The 22,233-nt window shown below is 35.2% G+C and overlaps 1 protein-coding gene across 1 annotated transcript in view; it reads left to right on the top strand.

Moving 5' to 3' along the window:
* Nucleotides 1–22,233, top strand: part of LOC145276882 (uncharacterized) — a 126,195-nt gene that overhangs the window by 12,301 nt on the left and 91,661 nt on the right. The gene's annotated exons all lie outside the window — the stretch shown is intronic.

The raw sequence follows: 22,233 nt of genomic DNA on the forward strand, positions 1-22,233 counted from the left end.
CATGCTATGTGACATACAAAGTCTTGATTCCAGTAAAGCAACAGGCCCTGATGGCATTCCTATTAATAGTATTCAAAAAGCTTCAACCAGAATTAGCGCCCATACTTACAAAGCTGTTTAAGCATTGTCTTAAGGACAATTGCTTCCCAACATCCTGGAAAACCTCATCAGTATATCCTGTATTTAAGAATTCAGGTGATCAGTCATCTCCCTTTCAATACAGACCAATCAGTCTCGGGTGCATCATGAGTAAGTTGCTGGAATCTGTGTTAAATAGAGAAGTAGTCAACCACCTCCCCAAAAATAACCTCCTCAGTGACATGCAATATAGTTTCCGGTCTGTTAGATCTACAGCAGAAGTGCTAACAGTTATATCTCATAGGATTAGCGAATCTCTCAACAGAGGCTTCCTTTCTAGGATAATTACTCTTGACATATCAATGGCATAAAAGTCTACTCTACAAAATCTCCAGCTACAATATAGCTGGAAATGTCTTTTTAATTATTAAATCATTTTGCTTGGATAAGTTCATAGAATAGTGGTTGATGGGCAGAAATCAGAAACTTACACTATTAATGCTGGAGTCTCTCAGGGGTCTATCCTGGGCCCAACTCTCTTCCTGATCTATATTAATGATCTTCCAAATCACATCCTAAGATTATTCGTAGACATTTATACTAATGACACTACCATTTATGAAACACTTCAAAGGCCATAAACGACTAAGTTCTCTCTGATTCTCTCTCTTCTGATCTTGATCACCTGCAATGGGGAAAGAGATAGCTGGTTAATTTTAATGCATCTAAAACCAAGCTTCTATTTTTATATCAGCAACACTCTGCACCCCGTCTGACATCAATTGAAATGAATGGCTCTCGTCTTGGGGAGGCTTCATGTTTTGACAAGTTTCTGGGTCTGACCTTTACTCCTAAGATGGAACACGTGCTTCAAATCCACTTTCAAGACTGATGGAAAAATGGTGGGATCCTTCTACCGCTCCAGTAGATATCTCATTGCTGATGCAGTTCTCTACCTCTATAAGAGTCAAATACGTCCAAGGATGGGGTACTGTTGCCACAACTGGGCAGGAGCTGCTAGAAGCAGCTTATCTTGCCTTCATGGCCTAGTGGGGATGTCCTTTTCTATTCTGCAACCTCTTTCTCACAGAAGAGACGTTGCAAGTCTGTCTCTGCTTTATCATTATTTTCATGACAAATGCTCGTCTGAGTTCGAATCTATGGTCTCCTCCCACGACCTGACTTTCACAAAAAACACTTGTCTAGATGAAACCACTATCAATAATTTCTCCCACTGTTTATCTGTACCTAAATGTAAATTTCATGAACAAAGCTTCTTTCTTAGATCTGCACACCTGTAGAACTCTGTTGTTTTTCTGCTTTCCAACTGACTGCAATATGGTCGTCTTAAAGTCCAATGTGAACAAGTTCTTGATGAGCCGTCCTCTTAAGTAATCCAATTTACCACTACATTTTCCCAATGCCTACTGTACACTCATTAACCTTTATCCTCAAGTGTCCTCCGGGCCTTGATAAGTGGTGACTTCTTTGTAAAAAAAAGACATTAATCAAAGCATTCATTCTATGATGAGATCAGTTGATGAAGATTGTAAAAAAAAAACCCAGACAGAACTTGATTTTAATTATATATACATACTAACATAAAGTTCAGTTTGGAAACACCTGTTATACTAAGGATATTGAGCACTTTCATTGATACCCCCACAACAATTTCAAAAATAAAAGAACGGATAGAAACACAAAAATGTAATTGCCCAAAAAAAAGAAGAATGTGACAACCTCCCCACCAGATATATTTTGGTAGAAGGGATACGAAGAGAAGCTATTTTCCAAATATTAAGTACTTCTTGTTGCCCGTGCATAAAATAAATGAATCCAAACAACTTTACTTTCAATCAAATTAGCAGGGAGTGCCCGTGTGACCAAAAAAAAAAAATGAACTGTAGTGGCCATGCTCGAACATAAAATGTGAAAGAAGGAAAGAAGGCAAAAATTTACAAGCAAACACATTTGCCCACACAGCCATGAGTGCTTATGACATCATGAGGTTGCAAAATAAACTTTTAAAACATAATTTCAGTTTGATATGTGTGCATGATTTGTGAAAACAGCAACACGAAAAATGACGCCGCTTCCAAAAACTGGTCCAGTTGACTCATCATCATATTGCAATAGAAATTAACCCATCGCATGGCGGTGCTGTTTACCTCCTTAAGGTCTTGGTTTGAGCAATGAGAACCCAATCGGCAGTTTTCCCTAAGGTGGTGCATCGTTTGTATCTCTCCACATGAATATAAAGGTGAGGTGTCTAGGCCCCACTTGTGGAGATTGTCTTTTGTTTTGCCTTCTTTGGCTCTGGCTCTATTTAGAGTCACCCAGTTTTTTCTACCAAAGTTTGAACCCTGGAGGAGTGTTTCTTTTGGGTCTGGTAGGCCTTAATTTTTATTCCTGCTGTTATAGTCTCGCCATCGTTCCATCCTATAGGAGGCAGCTTGCCTGGGATCGATTTCCTCTATATTGATGAAGCTACTGCGAGATTTTAGTCTTTGTCTCACTGATTGGTGGCCAAACAGTGAGTGCCTGTGGTCGTTAAGCTGTTTGTACCGTTCTATTCTGATGATGACTTCTCGCCTGATATGTGGTGGTGGAATACCAGTTAGGCAGTATAGAGCTGGCAAGGGAGTTGGTCTTAGGGCACCAGTTATGGTCCGGTATGCCTTGTTCAGCTCTACATCAATTTTATGGGCATAGCATGATCTTGCCCATACTGGGGCACAATACTCCGCTGTGGAATGGCACAGTGCGAGAGCTGTTTGCCTCAGTGTTTTGGGGTCAGCACCCCAATTGCTGGTGGCAAGCTTACTGAGAAGGCTGTTTCGTGATGACAGCTTGCCTTTCTATTTGGTAATGTGTTTTCTAAAAGAATGTGTTCTGTCCAGAGTTACCCCCAATACCAATAATTAAATCATAACAAGAAACACTCCTCGTCTACTTTTGTTGCCGAATTTATATATATATATATATATATATATATATATATATATATATATACACATTAATCTACGTGTACACATGTATATTTCGATGTATATGCAGGAATTATGGTGCGTCAATATAGGACAATACTGTGTCGTCGTCAACAAAACCACAAGAACATTTCTCAAATCATTTTTAGGCATTTTTGGAAACACATATTTCCACCATCTTATTGCAATTCGGGACTGAGGAGCTTTTTCTGAGTTTAACTTTTTTATTGTCATCCAGGCTTTTTTTTTTGCTATTGTGTGTTATATCGATGTTATTTATGACTTCTTGCCAACGCTCTTTGTGTTCGCTACTGATGAAAGCAATCAAATTCTCTCCGAGCTCTAACGTGTTTTCAGCAAACGGGTCTTCATTATAACCTTGGATATATTCCTCATACTGTGCTTTATTTGGTTCCATGAGACCAGGGATGTACGTTTTCCTGCACCCTCTTGGTATGTTTTTCCTGGCTATTTTCCAAATCAGGGATTGGAAGTTGTTGTATTCACCTGGTAGTGGAGTGATGGTGTTAATGGCTTGTTCTAGGTCAGAGGTATAGCCTTCCCAGTTGGCCTTACGGAAATTGAACCGTGGCCTAGTCTGGAGTTTCTGTAGCCTAATGATAGGTCTTATATCAATAAATATGGGTCAGTGTTGGGTTTTTGGCACTGGGCTTCCCACAGTTTTTTCTAGATTTCCATAGTGCTTTGATGAAATAAATGCTAGATCAGGGTTATATCCCCGTTTCCAACGGGCACTTTGGAAGGATTTGGGATCCTTTGCATTGTGGAGAAGTTTGAGTTCATTTGCAGCAGCAGCCCATGCCTCTACTGCTTCCCCATCACTGCTTGTCTCATTGTATCCCCAAGTGGTGCTAGTGCTGTTAAAGTCACCAATGTATAGGCTTGCGTTGTTGGAACTCTTGCATGTTAGCGGCCATGAAAAGGGGGTTGCTGGTGGTTTATACACGGATGTGATGTTGAAGTGTTCCATGCTCAGCTGAAGTATCTCAAGGCCTCCTTCTGAGAAGTCAGTACTGGTTTTGATTATTGACTTGTCTCGTGCGAAGATCGCGCTTCCATATACTGTACTTGGGTGGTGGATAATAAGGTGCATCCCTGGTATTTTGGGGAGCACTCTGTCTTTATGTGTCGCTTGGAGGCATATAATATCAGCATCGAGGCTGGCTATGATTTCTGATTTAGCTGCAGATATTCCTTCAGCATTTAAGCTGAGAATTCTGAATTTCTTCATGGTTACTTCCAGTGGCCGAGGGTTAATCCTTTTAGCACCTCTGGTAATGGATATATTTGTATGTGTGGTGTAGCAATCGGTCTCCGAAGATTAACAGGGGCACCACGTGAAGGTTTGCTACTTGCCTCCATCCAGTTGGCTGCCACAGAATTAATCTTTTTTTTCTAATTTCCACATATTATGTATCCAAGGCATTGTTTTTTTTTTTGTTTTTTTTTTTTAGATGGTACCAGTTTCAACCTAGTTGGGTGTGGATAACAAAAGTTTTTAGCAAACACACAGATGACTTTTCTTTATATAATAGACTAGCCTGCGTGCCTGGCATTGCCCAAGTATTTGGAGGTGTGTGTTGAGCAAAATAAAAAAAAAGTGTTAGTTAGCAGGCGGGCTCGAACCCGTGACGCGAAGGCGGAAAAGAAAGAGAAAGAAAATTTAACATGTTACTCCATGACGCTTTAGCATTCAAATTTAAGTCAATCTAAAACAAGAGATGACTTGCAGAAATGGCGTTGCTTTTAAACCTCCCACGAAAGCAAATTAGACACAAGGTCGTTTTTAATGGGGGGGGGGCGCTCCCCAAAAAGAGGGCACTCTGGCAGTATTTAAATAAATAGTAATTGTCTCGGTATGAAGGGTTTCCCCTACATTGACCAAGGACCAATTACAGAACAGATACTACCCGACCTAAAGGGCAGGCATTTGTGTTCAAATAGTTTCGCTTTATTTATACGAAAACTACAAACAAACAGCCGAGATGACGGTGCGGTGGGAATTTTGTTTAACTTGATCAAAAATAGATAGAGACGATGTCCGTTTGCAAATCTGAGATATTACGATCAGGGAAGTATGCAAAAACTTCTCGCAGAATCTGACGCGATGGTCCTGGATATGACCTTAAACTATATCCAGTGGTGAGGCCCCAGCTTGCAGGCTTTGGGGAGTGTGGAGCATCCCCTTAAATTGCCATTGCTCCCAGGTCCACTCTGACCCAGAGTGGTAGTACCTATTAGGGTCCCAACTAAGGGTTAAATAGCAATCGACTTGAAAACAACAAATATATTCTATTAAAAAGTTTTTCTTCAAAATCTTTGGATTCGGCATTGAATAACCTGAAAATGGTTGATATGCCGTAAAACAACCAATCAACCAACTAACCAACGCGAGAAGCCCGATGCAAAAAGACTTTCGTGGACATACACAAACGCTTGCGCGCATTTTGCCTTTTATATATGTACTAGCGGGGGTACCCAGAGTTGCCCGGGTGTTTAGAGGTGTGTGCTCGGGCGGGGGTGGGGGTAAATCAAAACAAAAGAATAAGCGAAGTAATAAACTTGTTTAAATATTATAAAAAGAAACAATATTAAAACTTTTTTAAAAAATCGTTGCTCGAGTGTTTGTGAGGGGGGTAGAGTTTAAAAAAAAAAAAGTTTTGGTAGGTAGGTAGGATCGAACCCGAAGCCTTGAGGCGAAGTTAGAAAATAAAGTGTAAAAAAAAGCATGACATGTTAACCGCTTGGCCACCAAGAAAGAGTAACTGAAACATGTTTGAATTTATTTAAGTATTAAAGAATTGACAGGTGCCCGCACTTAATGACTTAATGAGGTCAAATATTAGTAGCGGAGTTAAGTTTAACTGCGAGGCAGCTTTTAATGAGGTCAAATAGAAGTTAATGCGGGGCAGTATTTTGGTTTTGTTTCCCCAAGATGTTGGGGGTAAACCAACTCCCTACAAAAGGAGGATTGTCCAAAATTGAATAGCAATTGTCTGGTATAAGGAGAAACTTCGCATTGATCAAAGCTGATTGCTTTCTGGACGTTCCCGGAATTGCACCGGGAACAATGCTTTAAGCTTCGAATCAGTTTCGGTTTTATACGAAAAAGCCGAATCAACACGTGAGAAGCCAAAATAGCAATAATTTTGTAAAAGTCGCTGTAAATAAATCTAGACGTGACGTGCATTCCCAAATCTTAGATCTAGGGAGTATATAAACATTTCTAAGTGATCGTAAACCTCCCCCCCCCCCCCGGAACCCTGGTGAAAAAGCCTTTCTTGGGCATACATAAAATGTGCACACACATTTTGCTTTTTATATATATATAGATGAGAAAAGTTTTTAGCAGCCATAAAAACATACAAACGACTCTCCTTTATATAATACACTAGCATGGATAGCTGGCATTGCACAGGTCAGCATGAAGTTCTGTTTGGACACACCTGCTATACTATGGATATTGAACACTTTCAGCAATACCTCCCACAACAATTTAAAAAAATAAAAGAATGGAATCGCACAAAAAAAGAAGTATGTGACAACTTCCTCACCAGATATTCTGGCAGAAGGGATATGAAGAGAATCTATTCTCTGGATATTGAGCACTTTTTGTTGCCTGTGCACTGGATCTCCCCCATAAAAAAAAAATAAATGAATCAAAACAACTTTTCTTTCAATTAAATTAGCAGTGAGTGTCCGTGCGATAGCAAAAAAATAAAAAATGAGCTGCTGTAGGCAGGCTCGAACATGAAACAGGAAAGAAGGGAAAAAAGTTCGCCCACAGGATACCGAGTGCTTATGATGTCATAATGTTGAAAATAAGGTTTTTAAAAATAGTTTTTGAAAATTGCACGTACATGACTTGCAAAAACAGCGATGTGAAAACTGATCTCCCTTCCAAAAAGTGGTCCAGTTTACTGCTGCAGAATTAATCTTTTTTTCTAATTTTCACATATTATGCGTCTGAAGGATTGCTCTTTCAGATGGGCCGGTTTCGACCCAGTTAGATGTGGCTGTCCAGACATACATACATACACGCACAAACATACAGACAGCTTTCCTTGATATGATAGAAGACTACAATGGATACCTGGCATTGCCCGGATGAACATGAAGCTCAGTTTGGACACAGTTACTATAGTAAGGATATTGAACAACTTCCAGAAAAGAACGGAAGAAGTTGATAACAACTTCCACACCAGCCCATGTGCTGGGACCCCCCCCCCCACTAAAAAATAAAATAAATAAATAAATGAATCAAAACAAATTTTCTTTCAAAACAGTTTTTCAATCAAAATAACAGTGAGTATCCAGGTAAGTGCAAAAAAAAAAAAAAAAAAAAAAGAAAGAATACTAGCTGCAGTAGACAGGCTTGAACCTGAAACATAAAAGAAGGAAAAAAACGTTACTGGCAAATGCTTTTGCTTGTCGGACCACAACGACTTATGATGCCATGACCTTGCAAAATAATGTTTTTAAACATGCATTCAGTTTGCTACGCATGCATGACTTGCAAAAATATCGTTGTGAAAAGTGACATCCCTTTCAAGAAATGGTCCAGTTCACCACTATAGAATTAATCTTTTTTTCTAATTTTCAGATATTATATGTTTGAGACATCGATTTTTCAAATGGTACCAGTTTCGACCAGTTCGATGTGGCTAATGAAAGTTTTTAGTGGACATACAAACCGATGTTTGAGATTTTTATAATAGACTAGTGGGGGTGCTAGGATGTGTGTAGGTAGTGTAGTAAGGAATCACAAAAAAAAAAGTGATAGTAGCGAGGGAGGAGGGGGGTGAATCAAAACAACAGTAGGTAGCCCAGGGGAAAGAGATGTTTTAAAAAAAGAAAAAGTGCTAGTATGCAGGCAGGCTTCAACCTGTAATGCAAAGGAGATGCCCGGTATGAAACACTGGGGGGGGGAAGGTGTTACAAAAAAAAAAAAGTGGTAGTGGGGGGTGGTGATTAAAACAACAGTAGGCAGCCCGGGTGGAGAGAGGTTTAAAAAAAAAAGTGGTAGTAGGTAGGCAGGCTCGAACCCGTAATGCGAAGGAGAAAAAAAAAAAGGTTAAAAAAGTCTGTGACGTCTTACCGATGTCTTCATCACGTGACCAAAAGTCAAGAGCATTGAAATTCAATTAAGCATAGTCAATCCAACTGATGATGACTTACTAAAATGTCGGCAAAAATAGTGACCCCTCCTTGTAGAAAACTGCCCAGTTGAGGGTGAAAGAATAAATGTTTTGGGCCAATTTTTCGATATTTGTCGTCAAAAGGACAGAGCTTTGAAACGATACTCATTTTGTCAGAATCTGTTGCCTCTATCGAAAGTTTTTGCGAGACATACAAACATGCATACACACACATGCATTTTTACCTTTTATATACTAGATTAGCAGGGGTACCCAGTATTGCCTGGGTGGAGAAAGGTGGTATACTAACAACCAATCCCTAGCCCTAAAAAAAAAATAAACTGTTGTTTCAATCAAAATAGCAGCAAATGCCTGTGTGAGCACCAAAAAAAAAATTTCCTGCAGTAGGCAAGGTCGAACCCGTAACGCGGAAAGCTGACACGTTAGCTATCTTGGCCACGGTGGCTTATGAAGTCATGGGCCTTTCAAATAAGGTTTTATAAAGATACGTTGAGATTGTTGGGTGTATGACTTGCAAAAAATGTTGATGCAAACACTGACCCCTCCTTTCAAAAAATGGCCCAGTTGACCAGCACACAATCTTTTGGGCCAATTTTTAGATATTTTTTGTGGGATTGATCTTTCTAACAATACCAATTTTGTCATTGTTTGGTGCATCTGTCAGTAGTTTTTTGTAGACATACAAATACACACACACACATACAAACTATCGCACATTTTCCCTTTTATATATTAGATGAGCATGGATACCTGGCGTTGTCTGGATGGCCATAAAGTTCAGTTTGGACACAGCTGCTAACTCCATTGTTACCCCCCACAACAATTTCAAAAATAAAAAAAACGGATATAAACATGTAAATGTAATCGCCCAGAAAAAGAAGAAATATGTGGAAACTTCCCCACCAGAAGAAGGATACGAAGATAAGAAGCTATTCTACGGATATTGAGCACTTAAGTGAACTTCTTTAATGCTACCTCTGTCTAGAAAGATTGTTATGACGAACACAAACAGAAAATAATTCAGTTTTATAAATAACAAAGTAAAATTTATATCAACCAAAAAAATGATTAGTTATAACTTAATGTTATTTAAATAAAAGGAAATTAGTAGTTACGATGTCAAAAAATCATATACCGTAACCCTCAAAATAAGAAAAATGTTTTGTTTTGCTGTAAGTAACTGCTGATAAAAAATGCTGAATAAAAAATCTTTCAATTTTAATGAAATATTAACTTCTTTACTAACTTTCTGAAACTATTCCAAGAATATTATTGAATAAAAAAAGCTAATACCAAGTTAAATATGAAACTTTTTTTAGAAAATAAAGAAATTCTTATTTGTGTACAGTCAAAAATATTCTAATTAAATAAGCATTTCCTGTTTTATTACAATAAAATGAATTAAACAAAATTATTACCCTTTCCGGGTACTTCTGTGAAAATCAGCAGGATTTGTGTTTGTGTGAGACATTTCTTTATACCGTTTTTTTTTTTTAATAATGCAATTCATACCGTTTTTTTAATCATACAATTTTTATTAAAAAAAAAAAAAATGTTAATTTTCCTAATTCGGTATCTTAAAATTTTAATTTACTAATTATCGTTGGAATAGTTTCAGAAAACTGATAATTATTTTTTCAGAGATTTTTAAAGTTGATTTATTCGGACTGAAAGTTCAAAGAAATTTTTATGTTTTGTTTCAATATTTTTCACTGTAACATTTTTTTTACACATAAATATACATTTTTTTCTCTTTTAGAAATTAATTTGGATCCGTTATCTTCAAACACAAAATTTCGACGTAAACTACAAAATAATTATAAACCTCTTTTAAGAAGCATAGGGGTCTATTTTTTTGGTCATTTTTGCCCGTACCTACATCTAATATATATATATATATATATATATATATATATATATATAAAAGCGAAAATGTGTGTGTGTGTGTGCACTTTTTGTGTATCTCCAACAACAGCTTTTTTCGGGGGGGGGGGGCTCGAGGTGCTCACTCATTCTTAAAACTTTTTATATACTGTCTAAATTATAATATCTACGATTTATGAATGGAGGTCATGTCTGTCTTTAATTTGGATGACTTTTACATGCTATTTTTGCGATATTTTTTACTCTCTACATGTTTCTTTGGCTTTGTCGTATATAAGCGAAACTGAACCGTAGCAAAATTGACTTCCCCTGCACTCGTGCTCAGGACATCCAGAAAGCAACAAAGTTTGAACAATGCGGCCAAAATTCATCATATCAGACAATTGCTATTCATTATGACACTCCCCTTTTAAATGAGGAGCTGGTTTTCCCAAACACCTTGGGGGAAGCAAACAACATACGCAGAAACTGGCTTGCAGCCAAAGTTAAGTGTGTTTCATTCCCTATGGAATGATGGTTGACCTCATTTAATTGATGCACCTGTCACATCACTTTTTAATTGTTTAATCTCTATATAAATAAAATGAACTCATTTTTTCCCGTCTGATTTTGACATTAATAGGATTAAAAATCAAGATATTTCATGCAAATATAATATGCACAAACGACAGAACAATATCTGAGGTGTGTTATAGGTTTATTATTTCTCAAATTCCTCGATAATCTTAGATTTCTATACTTTTTCTGCTGAGAAGTCACGGCCAAAATTGGTTAAGATCAATGGAAGTGGTAAAATATTTTTTCTCTAATAAATTCCTCCTCCCCCTGCCACCACTTAACACCGTTTGGGGATCGTTCACAAGGAACAGTTGAGAAGAGAACACCGGTTTGGCTTCGTAGTTCTTTCATGTGAAGTTATTTAAAATCACTAAACTAAGCTGCAGTGCTCTGTGGCGTAGTGGTTAGCGTGCTGGACAATTCACATTATATTTTCACGTTCGCGCCGACCTACCGTAGTCGTTTTTTTTTTTTTTTTTTTTTTTTTTTTTTTTTCCTAAACAACTGGAATGGACTTTTCTTGGTGGCCGAACTGTTAACGTTGCAGATGTTTTTTTTTTTGTTTTTTTTCACACTTTATTTTCCTACTTTTACTCATGACTCCGGGTTTGATCCTTCCTACTTACCTACCATAACATTTTTTTAAAACTTCCCCCCCCTCCGTCCCGGAAACAAATACTCGGGCAACGCCGGGTACCCCCGCTAGTTTCACATATTTTCAGTTTTCTGCGAGCACAGCGTGGTAGTAAGTCATCAGCTTATTAACCTCAAGGGTTCGAGATCGAGCTTGCCTACCTACCAAAACTTTTTCTTCTTTTACACCTCCAAATACCTGGACAATGCCGGGTACCCCTGCTAGTCTATAATATAAATCTCAAATGTTGGTGTGTGTGTGTGTGTGCGCGCGCATGTATGTTGTATATTTCCCTAAAACTTTTGTCAGCTGCATCGGACCAGGCCCAGACCGGTACCATCTGAAAGAGCAACCCCTCGGCCACATTGTATGTGAAAATTAGAAAAAACAGTCAATTATTTTGTATTGAAATAAATTTTTAAACGAAGGGAAGGTCAGTGAAATTGTCTCTTTCTAAACGACTTCGAAAACTGCACATGTGCATCAAACATTATTTTTGGAATTGGTTTAAATAAAAGAATTTTCTACATTATTTTGCAGTGAATGTTATGGGCCAGTAGATTAGGAGGTTGCCTTGTATGCTTTAGTTTTGACACTCATGACGGTGTTTTATTCAAAGAAAATTTCTTTTTTGAACACATTAAGTTACGACTTAATGTGTTAAAAAAAAAACTAGCAGTTTGCTAATCATTTTTATAATGGTTATTTCAGTTAAAACAAATTCTATTTTGCTATTTTCAGTTTGTTTTCGTTGCAATGAGAAATCTTTCTAGACTGAAGCAGCATTAAAGAAGTTTGTTTAAACTGGTATATAGTCATCAAATAGTGTTCAATATCCAGAGATAAGCTTCTTATCTTCATATCCCTTCTGCCAAAATATCTGGTGGGTATGTTTTCACATACTTCTTTTTCTGGGCGATTATATTTTTGTGTTTTGTTACATTCTTTTATTTTTGAAATTGCTGTAGGGGTAATGATGTAATTAGCAGCTGTGTCCAAACCAAACTTCATAAATGACTTCTAAATGACTGCGCATGTGTAAAGCATTATTTTTTGAATTGGTTAAAAATAAAAGAATTTTCAACACTTTTTCGCAATCTGCATTGACGGTCAATGGATTAGGAGGTTGCCTTGTAAACTTTAGTTTTGATGTTCGCATACAGGTGGTCTTTTTTTTTTCCTTTTTTTAAACAGGGTTATTTTGTAATTTTGGTCGATAATTTTATTAAAATGAAAAACAATTTCCATATTTCGATCTTTTTTTTTTTTATCAGAGGTTTAAGTAAACTGAAGGTTAAGTTTTTATTTAAAAGAAACAAAATTCTAATCCAATGATGATAAACAAAAAACAAACAAACTTTCTATCATTTACATGTTTTTCTTTTTTACAGTTTTAACATTTAAACAGTGGCTTTTTGGCTTGACTGATTAATGAGTGCCTGGACATTGACATTATGCCTTTTCTTAACAGGAGAAATAGTCTCAATACAATTTCCAAATAATCATCTATGGAACACCTAACTATCAATATTGCATCAGGGTCGGTAGGTCAAGCAAAATCATCTTGTGAAATTGCAAAATCCTTAGAAAGCTTGAAGTACTCATATTCCATTGCCAATCCCTAAAGTTTTGCCCCTGCGTTTTCAAACCAATACCTGCAGATTCCCATATGAATGGGTGCCGCAAATTAGAAAAGGCATAATGACAATGGCCAGGCACTCATTTATCAGTCAAGCCAAAAAATACTGCTTTATTTTCTCAAAAACTATTATGTATGTACAATGTTTGTGTTTTGATATCCAACTGATACTGATATTCCATTGACAAACTTTTGTATCGATGAAATACTATTTATACATTAAAAGTCCCATTCACGAATAAACAACCAATCAAAATGCAGAGAATAGACTTATCCATCCAAACACAAAATATTTCATTCTGCTTAATATACCAACCTTTCGGCTTCTGATTTCTATCTATTTAGTTTGAGCTCAACAGTTTAGAAGGTTGAACACTGTTTATTAAATTCAATAACCAAAAAGCCATACAAAAACAATTTATTTCATTGTAGTTTTCCCACCAAAATCATTTAATTTTAATGAAATATTAACTTGTATGTAGTTGAATGCCTGTGTTATTTTATGAGGAAACTTCGTACATTTGTATTTTTATGGCGAATCAGCTGATCTAAAATGGTTTCTAAAGGCTAATTTAATTTTACTTCCATTTCTACAAGTCAAGAACATTGAGGAAGGAGTTATGGCTTCTAGTAATATAAAACTCAGGAGACACATGATAGATTTTTTATAGGAAGTTCAGATTCTGCTAAGTTGTATCTTTGAAATTTACATTCCAGTGCTAGACTTTTGCTCAGGCAAATCTCTTGTGGAGCTTTGCTTTTTTATCTCGACATATTTTGTATAGTAGATAAACAAAAGATAAGTGCTATCACTGCTAGTTTATGGTAGATGTTATAGTCAGAATTCTTCTAAACTCTAGGACATTCTTTTTGAAAAATATGACTTTTAAACTTTCAAGAATAAAGCAACTTAAAACTGTCCGTTTACCATTTTGTTTTTCAAGGAAATTCTTTTCTGTTTTACACAATTATGTTGAATTTCATGGGAAAGAGACTTAACATTCCAGGATTTTCTCTTAGATGTGAAAAGGAAATCAAACGGTTTTTTTTTTTTTACTTGGGAGTCACTACTTAAGGCCTGAAGGCCACTCAAGGATAAGGATTAATGAATGTAAGGTGGTAGTGTAGTGATCATTAATGATATAAATTGGGTAGAATTTGATTATTTATGAGGACAGCTCAACAAAAACTTGTTTACATTGGATTTGAAGGCTACTATGTTGTATTCAACTGGGAAGCAGAACAGTGTTCCACAGACAGGCAGTTCTAGGGAAGAAGCTTTGCTCCTGGAATTTGCTTAAGATTTAAGCACAAATATAGATTGGAGGAAATCGTACATAGTGATTGTAGCTAGTTAAGTGTGTTTTGTGAAAGTTTTGGTAAGAGGAGACTATAGATTGGAATTCAGTCAAAAACTTGCTATGAAAATAATGACAGGCTTGCAATGTCTCTTGGACAATCAGACATGCAGCTGTTAAAATAAAACCCAAGGAAAGAGGTTGCAGGGATGAGAAAAGGACTTGAACTCTATCATCGCTGGATAGGGTGTGCCGAGTAGCTCCTGCCTAGATGTGGCAGCAGTACTCCATTTTAGAGCATACCTGGCTCTTATTCAGATAGAGAATTGCATCAGCAGTAGAGTGTTCCAACTAGTTTTCCAACGATCTTGGCAAGATTTGATGTATGTGTTTCATTTCAGATAAGGAGTGAAGGCCCGACCCAAAAGTTTGTCAAGACATGGAGCTTTCCCAAGACGAGAGACATTTATTTCAATTGGAGCTTGATGAGTGGTCAGAGCGATTATTATGAAAAGAGAGAAGTTTGGTTTTCGATGCATTAAAATTAACCAGCCACTTTTTCCCCCGTTGTACCATGTTTTTAAGATCAGAAGAGAGAATAAGAAAGATCTTGGTCATTGCTGGCTTTTGAAATGTTGCCATAGATTTTGGTGCCGTCTGTATAAATGTCTATGAATGATCTAAGAATGTAATTTGGGAGATCATTGCTGAAGATTATGGAGAGAGTTGGGGCCAGAGTAGAACCTTGAGGGATGCCAGCGTTGATACTATGAGTTTCTGATTTCTGCCCATTAATGACTACTCTTATCAGCCTATCGGAGAGAAAGGATTTAATAATTGAGAAGACATTTACAGCTATTCCATAGCTGGCGATCTTGTGAAGTAGATCTTTATACAATACTTTATCAAAAGCTTTTAATATGTTAAGAGCTATTGCTCTAGAAATGAAGTCAGTCACAGGAGGAAATATGGAGGAGAGTTTGATCGCAAAGGGTAGAATTTGCTGCAAAGTTCTTGGCAAAGAGTTTTGTCTATTTGTTAGCTCTAAGAATAACAAATATTAGTTTAAGTTTTTGCTCATAAAAGCAGATGCAAGAAACTTCCAGTGTTAAACAAAGGAAAAGCTTTTACTTGGGTTGGTGACCAGACAAGTTTTAAGAAGTTGAAGTTTGCGAAATCATCAGTTTCATCATCCAATTTCTCAATTTAAACCATTTAGGTGATCATTGATAATTGGAGTAATACTTAGTTTCAGTTTTCCCCTCAACATCAAAATAAAGCAGTGTCAAAAAGTATTAGCTCCCCTCCCCACAAAAAAAAAAATGAACAAACAGAAAGCCTAAGAAGGAGTAGGGTGCTGTAGCAGTTCCTTTTTAGTTTCTAGGAAGGATGGAAGGTTTCATCATTTAATGAATTTGAAAGATAAATGCTTAGTTTCACATCAATAACTTTCATAACTATTTGATTAGCTTTTGATGATTAAAAAATTGCTGCAGATCTGAATGGTACTTATTTCTGTATTTGTATTTTCTCATTTGGCAGACAATTTATGAAAGCTAATCAATTCAAAGCCATTCAAACATATTTGCACTTGCCACCATGTGCACAGATGACTGAATAACACATTTTTAGTTCTTTAATTTTCATACAAAACCTTCAAAGATTGGAATTTTTCATAAATACGAAAATCTTGTTTGATCACAAAGAGACTATAAAAGAGTCTTTAATTTCAAATTGAGAATAATTTAATCATTAGAGAGGAAATTTCCAAAACTTGTACATGAGATAAATCACATTTTGAAAATAAGTTTTTGTAGAGCATATACAATTCTTGGGTTTTGTTTTAACGGCTGCATGTTTGATTCTCCAAGTTCATTTTTATGAAACTGACCCAATTTTATCTTCTGTTCTGGTACATTGGATTAGTTTATTAGCAAAATGCCTAAAATGGTGGGCAAGAAGAAAAACCTTCAATCTGATCCTGTTGCATCAGATTGAACTTTTTTATGCATCAGGTAAGGGCTGGAGTGCTCACAGATGTTCATGAGTTAGCAGAAATTTTGGATCAACACTGAGGAATGAACCATATCTGTTGGTTAGAACTGCAAGTTGTCCATCTAGAATTTGTAGAGAGAGATTCTTAGGTGCACTAATTCCACAGTATTGTCATACAGAAACTGGGATGGGGGTACAAGAAGCCTTTATTGTTGACATGAGAAGTTTTTGAGTAGACAGCGGTTTACAGTATTTCCTTTGTTGCAGTTTGCGTTTTAGAATATTAGGCAGACTCTATAGAGGTCAAGCAGGACCTTAGTTATTAGAATGGAATTTGGAAACTATGATAGTGGACTTGATTTTTTTCAAAGGTTCAGTGATTTACTTTTTATTTATGGATTTATAGATAGAATTAAAGTTTTTATCTCTGAAAAGTCTTCCTAGTTACGTTAACTGCTGCTGCCAGATGAAATAGCTAATACTTCATCGATCAGCAAATATTAGACATGAAAATGCTAGTATTTAAATTAGCAATACACATGAAAAAATTGAAATAGCTTGAAATATTTCAATATTGGTATGCATAGAAAGAGCTTGATGAGCTAAGAAAGAATCTTTTTAAATTTTTAAAATCTGATTAAAATTAAGGAAGTTATGGCTATTTTTGTGCCTCACACATTTGGATATTTTTCCCTCTTTAAGACCATATGCGTTTCGTCACATTTTTTACACTACTTTTTCAGTAAAAATGTCATATCTTTGTTAAAACACAAGACGAAGAAATGAAATTTACCATATAAGTGTATTTTTGTACAAGGAATCAGAATATGCAACTGAAAATCTCCCAAAGTTTATGGTTTCCAAATAATCTGCAGTAAATGTGCATAAATATGCAGCAATTCCTTAAAAATGCCATGTATCCATAAACAGAAAAGAAGTTGGAGAACTCAAAGTTGAATTGTAATGTGCTTTATGTACAAAAAACTTAAATCTAAACATAAGACCATTTAAAAATGAATATATTGCAATATTTCTTTGGTATTATTGTAGATTAACACCTTCTGTTTAACCCCACTCAACTCCTTCTGACCACCCCTCCAAAATGTGATTCTACCTTTTTAGGAAATTATGTATAAAATGCCATGAAAAACTTTAATGAAAGATAAACAAATTATTTTAGAATTGAATGTAAAATAATTTCCTATTACAGGTCATTCTAGCATTTTAGGGCAGTTAACTGTTTTTTTTTTCTATGGGAAAATATGCATGCTTTTTTTTTTTTTTTTAAGATTATGTGTAGTTTTAAGAGGGTTTCTATGCAATGAGAATTTGGGGAGGGTTGCCATTTGGACTTTGAATTAATTGTAGGGCTAAGGAAAATTATGTGTGAACATACTGAAAACTTGACAGAGACAAAGCTAACAAAAACAATATTAGAGGGGGGAGCGGTTAGTTTCACAAAAATTTAATGTAAAATAATTCATCATTTCCTGGCCATTCTAGCATTTTAGGACAGTTAACCAATTTATTTTTATGTGTATTTTTCTTTAAGGAAGGATCTATTTTTTGTTTGTTTGTTTTAGATGCTTGTATGTGGCTTACAGAGGTATTTTGTTGGGGGTCCTTGCCACTCGAACTTAGTGTTATTGTTAAGGTTAAAGAGTGTTTTAGAAGGAGACTTGCCACACATAATTTGTATTAGAGGTGAAGTTAAGAGAGCTTTTTTTCAAAGAGAGCGTTCAAAAATTTGTTGATTTCTATTTTCGAGGTTGAAGGTGTTAATTCCATAGGCCGTTTATACTACGCTGGAGCAGGTTGTAAAAATATCTTTCGCTTAATAAGTAGAAAAAAAAAAATAACGAAATAAAAAGCTTCCTAATTGTAGTTTGATGTGTTTTCTAACTGCTTTTAAAATTTCAAGAATATTGATATAGATTTTGAGGGTTTGTATTACTTACTATACACATAGATTCGAAAAAGTTGTCAAAAAAACAAATATATAACAAATAAATGTTATCAAAAGCAAGTTACTTTTCTACCTAACTGGATAATTTTTTAGTGTTTTTATTTAATGTAACATGTTTATTCAGCTTGAAAACAGTGTTTACCAATGTTTTGGAAAATTTAAAATGGCGCCCGACTCTCTTGAAACTGTAAGTTTGGGGAAAAGAGTTAAAAATAAAAAAGTAGACAAAATACTGCTAGAAACTCGCTCAATATATGTTACCGTGACATAGGCTGACATATATTCGGTGAGTTTTTAACAGTATTTTGTATAGTTTTTTTTTATTTTTAACTCCTTTTCTCAAACTTACCGTGTCAAAGAGTCGGGCCGTGCGCCATTTTTCATTTTCCAATACATCGGTAAACACTATACGTTTTTCGAGCTGAATAAACATGTTACATTAAATAAAAACACTAGAAAATTATCCAGTTAGGTAGAAAAGTAACTTATCTTGCCTTTGATAAAATTTATTTGTTATATATTTGTTTTTTGACAACTTTTTCGAATCTATGTATAAACGAGATTTTGATACTTATTTTGATTTTGAAAAAAAACATTTGTGGCTGTTCGCAGTAAAACATTGTTTTAATTTGTTGTTCAAAACTAATTTAAAGAATAAAAGTGCATGCAAGCTATATATCTACAAAAGTTTATTTTGTTTTTTTTACCATGTTTTTAAATTTGACGAGCAATGTGAGAAATTGCAACAGATTCATAATGCCGAATTGGTTGGGATTGTTGTTATTATACATTCTGAAAACCGAATAGTTCTAAACTAATGTTATTCTGATAACAAAATAGCTCTCATTAAACATAAGAACATTTATATTCATATTTTCATGTTTTTCTTAATTCGTTCTTGAATTAAAATTAAAGAACGCGTGTTGTTTATACACTGTGCTATCGCTGATTCTACAGGCTGGAGCTGCTGCTGCTGCTTCTAGTAATACTAACTTCATTTGACCAAATTCGAGAAATTAGAAACAATTTTTTTTTTCGGGTAGGTCCTTTTAAATTATCAATTACCGCGGTCCTACTCAACATAAAATAATACTTTTAATTGATAAAGATAGTAAAAAGATTGATTTACTTACTACTGGGTGTCTGAAGAATTTTTTTTTCAAAATGTTCGATACTCGTCATATTAAAGTCTTATTTTTAACACGACAAAAAAAGAAATGGTCAAAAATATTTCGGACACTTGACAGTATTAAGATTAACACCTCTACTCATTGGTTCCCAAATTTCATGACAAAATTCTTCATACAATCACGGTACGGACCTTTAGAAAACGGGGGGTCATTACAAAACCTTACCGAAAACGCCATTTTATGACGTTCACATTTTTATCACTTTATTTGCTTAAAACTCTTAAAATATATAATGTACATTCATATTTATTAATTCATTTGAAAGTATATTCATTTCCGAACAAAACAGTAGTAATTTGAAGACTTGAAGTGCTTTGGTTTAAAAAATATGGCTATTTTAGTAGAACTACCTTGAAATCTGTGATTATCCAAAGCGTTTTTTCGTCCGTGTGTATTACTATTTAAATTCTATCAAACTTTAAATTTCTTGTTAAATCTCACTGTTTGAAGAAAGCTTGGTTGCCTTGATTTATTCCAGACATTACGAAGTTTACAGGTAACTCAGAACTTTGCCATTGTTTGAAAGAGAACAGAACAATTACAACAGGATAATGAAGCATTTTTTATTACCCATCTGAAGAACCAACTGTTATGTGTTTATCCAGGGATATTAACAAGCAACAAATTAAAAGAAAAACTAAAAAAAACTCAGTTAAAATAAAGAAATATTTATTTTAACATAAAACATACAAACAATATTTACAAGTAAATACAGTTTCTTAGTACTACTGCTATTAGTTTTGAAAGCGATTATCAGGTCTATAGCATTGATGGTAAAAGAGAGATAAAAACTAATAACTTCAAATCCAGCTTGTATGCATAAATCTAATAAGAATATTGAAATATAGTTCTTTGGTCTGTGAGAAAATATACAAAAATCTTTGTATTTACCGAAATTCTAGTTTCTTCAAATGATGCGGTGGTTGGCTTTTAAGGAGTTTTTTTTTTTTTCGGCTGGATTTTCATCCTAGAAATTTTACCAGAGTTCTTAATAATTTAACAACTGATGCAGCATCCTTATATAGGTTTCTGCATTGAATTTTCTTGATTATTCCATATTTTTCTGAAAGCATTCTAAATAGAATATTTTAATCTTCTATTAATTTTCATAAGGAAAATGGGATGTCATAACACTTTTTTAAAGGAAAATGCCTTCTCATAAGACCAACATAGGCATGCAATGATGAATACAATTTTAAGATGGATAGTGTTTACTGTTTAGGATATTGCTTAGTAGCACCTCTAATGAAATAATTGATAGTCGACCACAAAGCATGACATAAACAACAAAAGAATTTATTTGAATAGCAGAAAGTTGAAGGTTGGACTGTGTCCAGATTGAAAAAAGGAGTAGAAAGTCCTTTGGGTGTGTCAGTCAGGCAGCAATTATTTGTGAGTCCTAGGTTGGCTTATAGTTATCTTCAGAGAAAATTGTCAATGCTGGAGTTTACAGTAAACAGAGATAAGAGAGAAAAGAAGCGCCTGCCGTCACTGCTTGTCAGGTTCTCTCTGTCAGTTGACTGAGATTCCCAAAGGAGCTAAAAATAGTTCCTTAGCGGACAGATGAAAAATGTGCCCTGCCAGCTGATTGGGCAGTGTGTGGCCAACTCACTCAGCAAAGGGGTGGGGGTGAAAGCATCGATTTGCGAGAGAAAATCTAAAAATTTTATTTGTGAATGCTACAACTATTAAACATGTAGGTGAGACTTTGGAGCAGTGAACTTTAAAGGATAACACATCACTCAAGAAGTCCCAGACCTGATATGAATGGTGCCACTAATAATAAAAAATTCTTTAATCTATATTTTTTATGAAGTACTAACCTTCAAACACATGTCCAAAGATGAGTTTGATCAGATTATTAGTTTACAAATTAGTTATTTAAGTGAATCTACTGTTGCAATTTTTTAAAACAATGGAAAAATCCTGTTCAAGGAAAACAATAGCTTAAATTTTATTTGGCCTTTGTTCTGTTTGAAAATAATACTTAAGAAGTTGTATGTTGACTTTAATGACTTTAGTACAGAAACAAATGATGCTGAATGTTCAAGTTATCCAAGTTTGGCAGCTGCCTCAGGAAACAAAAGTTAACAAACTCATTTTAGCTGTTTGAAAATTAGTTCCATGAGATATCTGAGGAGTTGAACATATCAGAAGGCAGCATATTCACTGTTTTGCATGAACATTTGTCAATGAGAAAACTGCATTTGAAGTGGGTATTACATTTGTCAATGAGAAAACTGCATTTGAAGTGGGTATTACATTTGTCAATGAGAAAACTGCATTTGAAGTGGGTATTACATTTGTCAATGAGAAAACTGCATTTGAAGTGGGTATTACATTTGTCAATGAGAAAACTGGATTTGAAGTGGGTATTACATTTGTCAATGAGAAAACTGCATTTGAAGTGGGTATTACATTTGTCAATGAGAAAACTGCATTTGAAGTGGGTATTACATTTGTCAATGAGAAAACTGCATTTGAAGTGGGTATTGCATTTGTTCAGTCAAGCAAAAACAATATGTTGATAATTATTGAGCCTTGTTTGAAACTGTTGTAGTGGAAAGGAAAGAGCTTTTGCATCAATAAGTGACAATGGATGAAACCGGGATCCTTCAGTTCAATAGTCGACAGTAGAAGCCGTCCAAAGTGACTAAAGATGCAAACATCAGGAGGTAAGGTTTAGGGACACATAAGGTGTTTTGTTTATGGATTATCTTGAAGAAGGAAAAATCATCACTAGCAAATGTTGGATTATTGGTGTATTAGTAGGAAAAAATCAAAAACAGCCATAAATGAAGAAGAAAAGAGTGCTCTTTTAGCA

The sequence above is a fragment of the Euprymna scolopes genome, chromosome 5, assembly GCF_053919585.1.
Source record: "Euprymna scolopes isolate OS-2025 chromosome 5, ASM5391958v1, whole genome shotgun sequence".
Lineage (NCBI taxonomy): Eukaryota > Metazoa > Mollusca > Cephalopoda > Sepiida > Sepiolidae > Euprymna > Euprymna scolopes.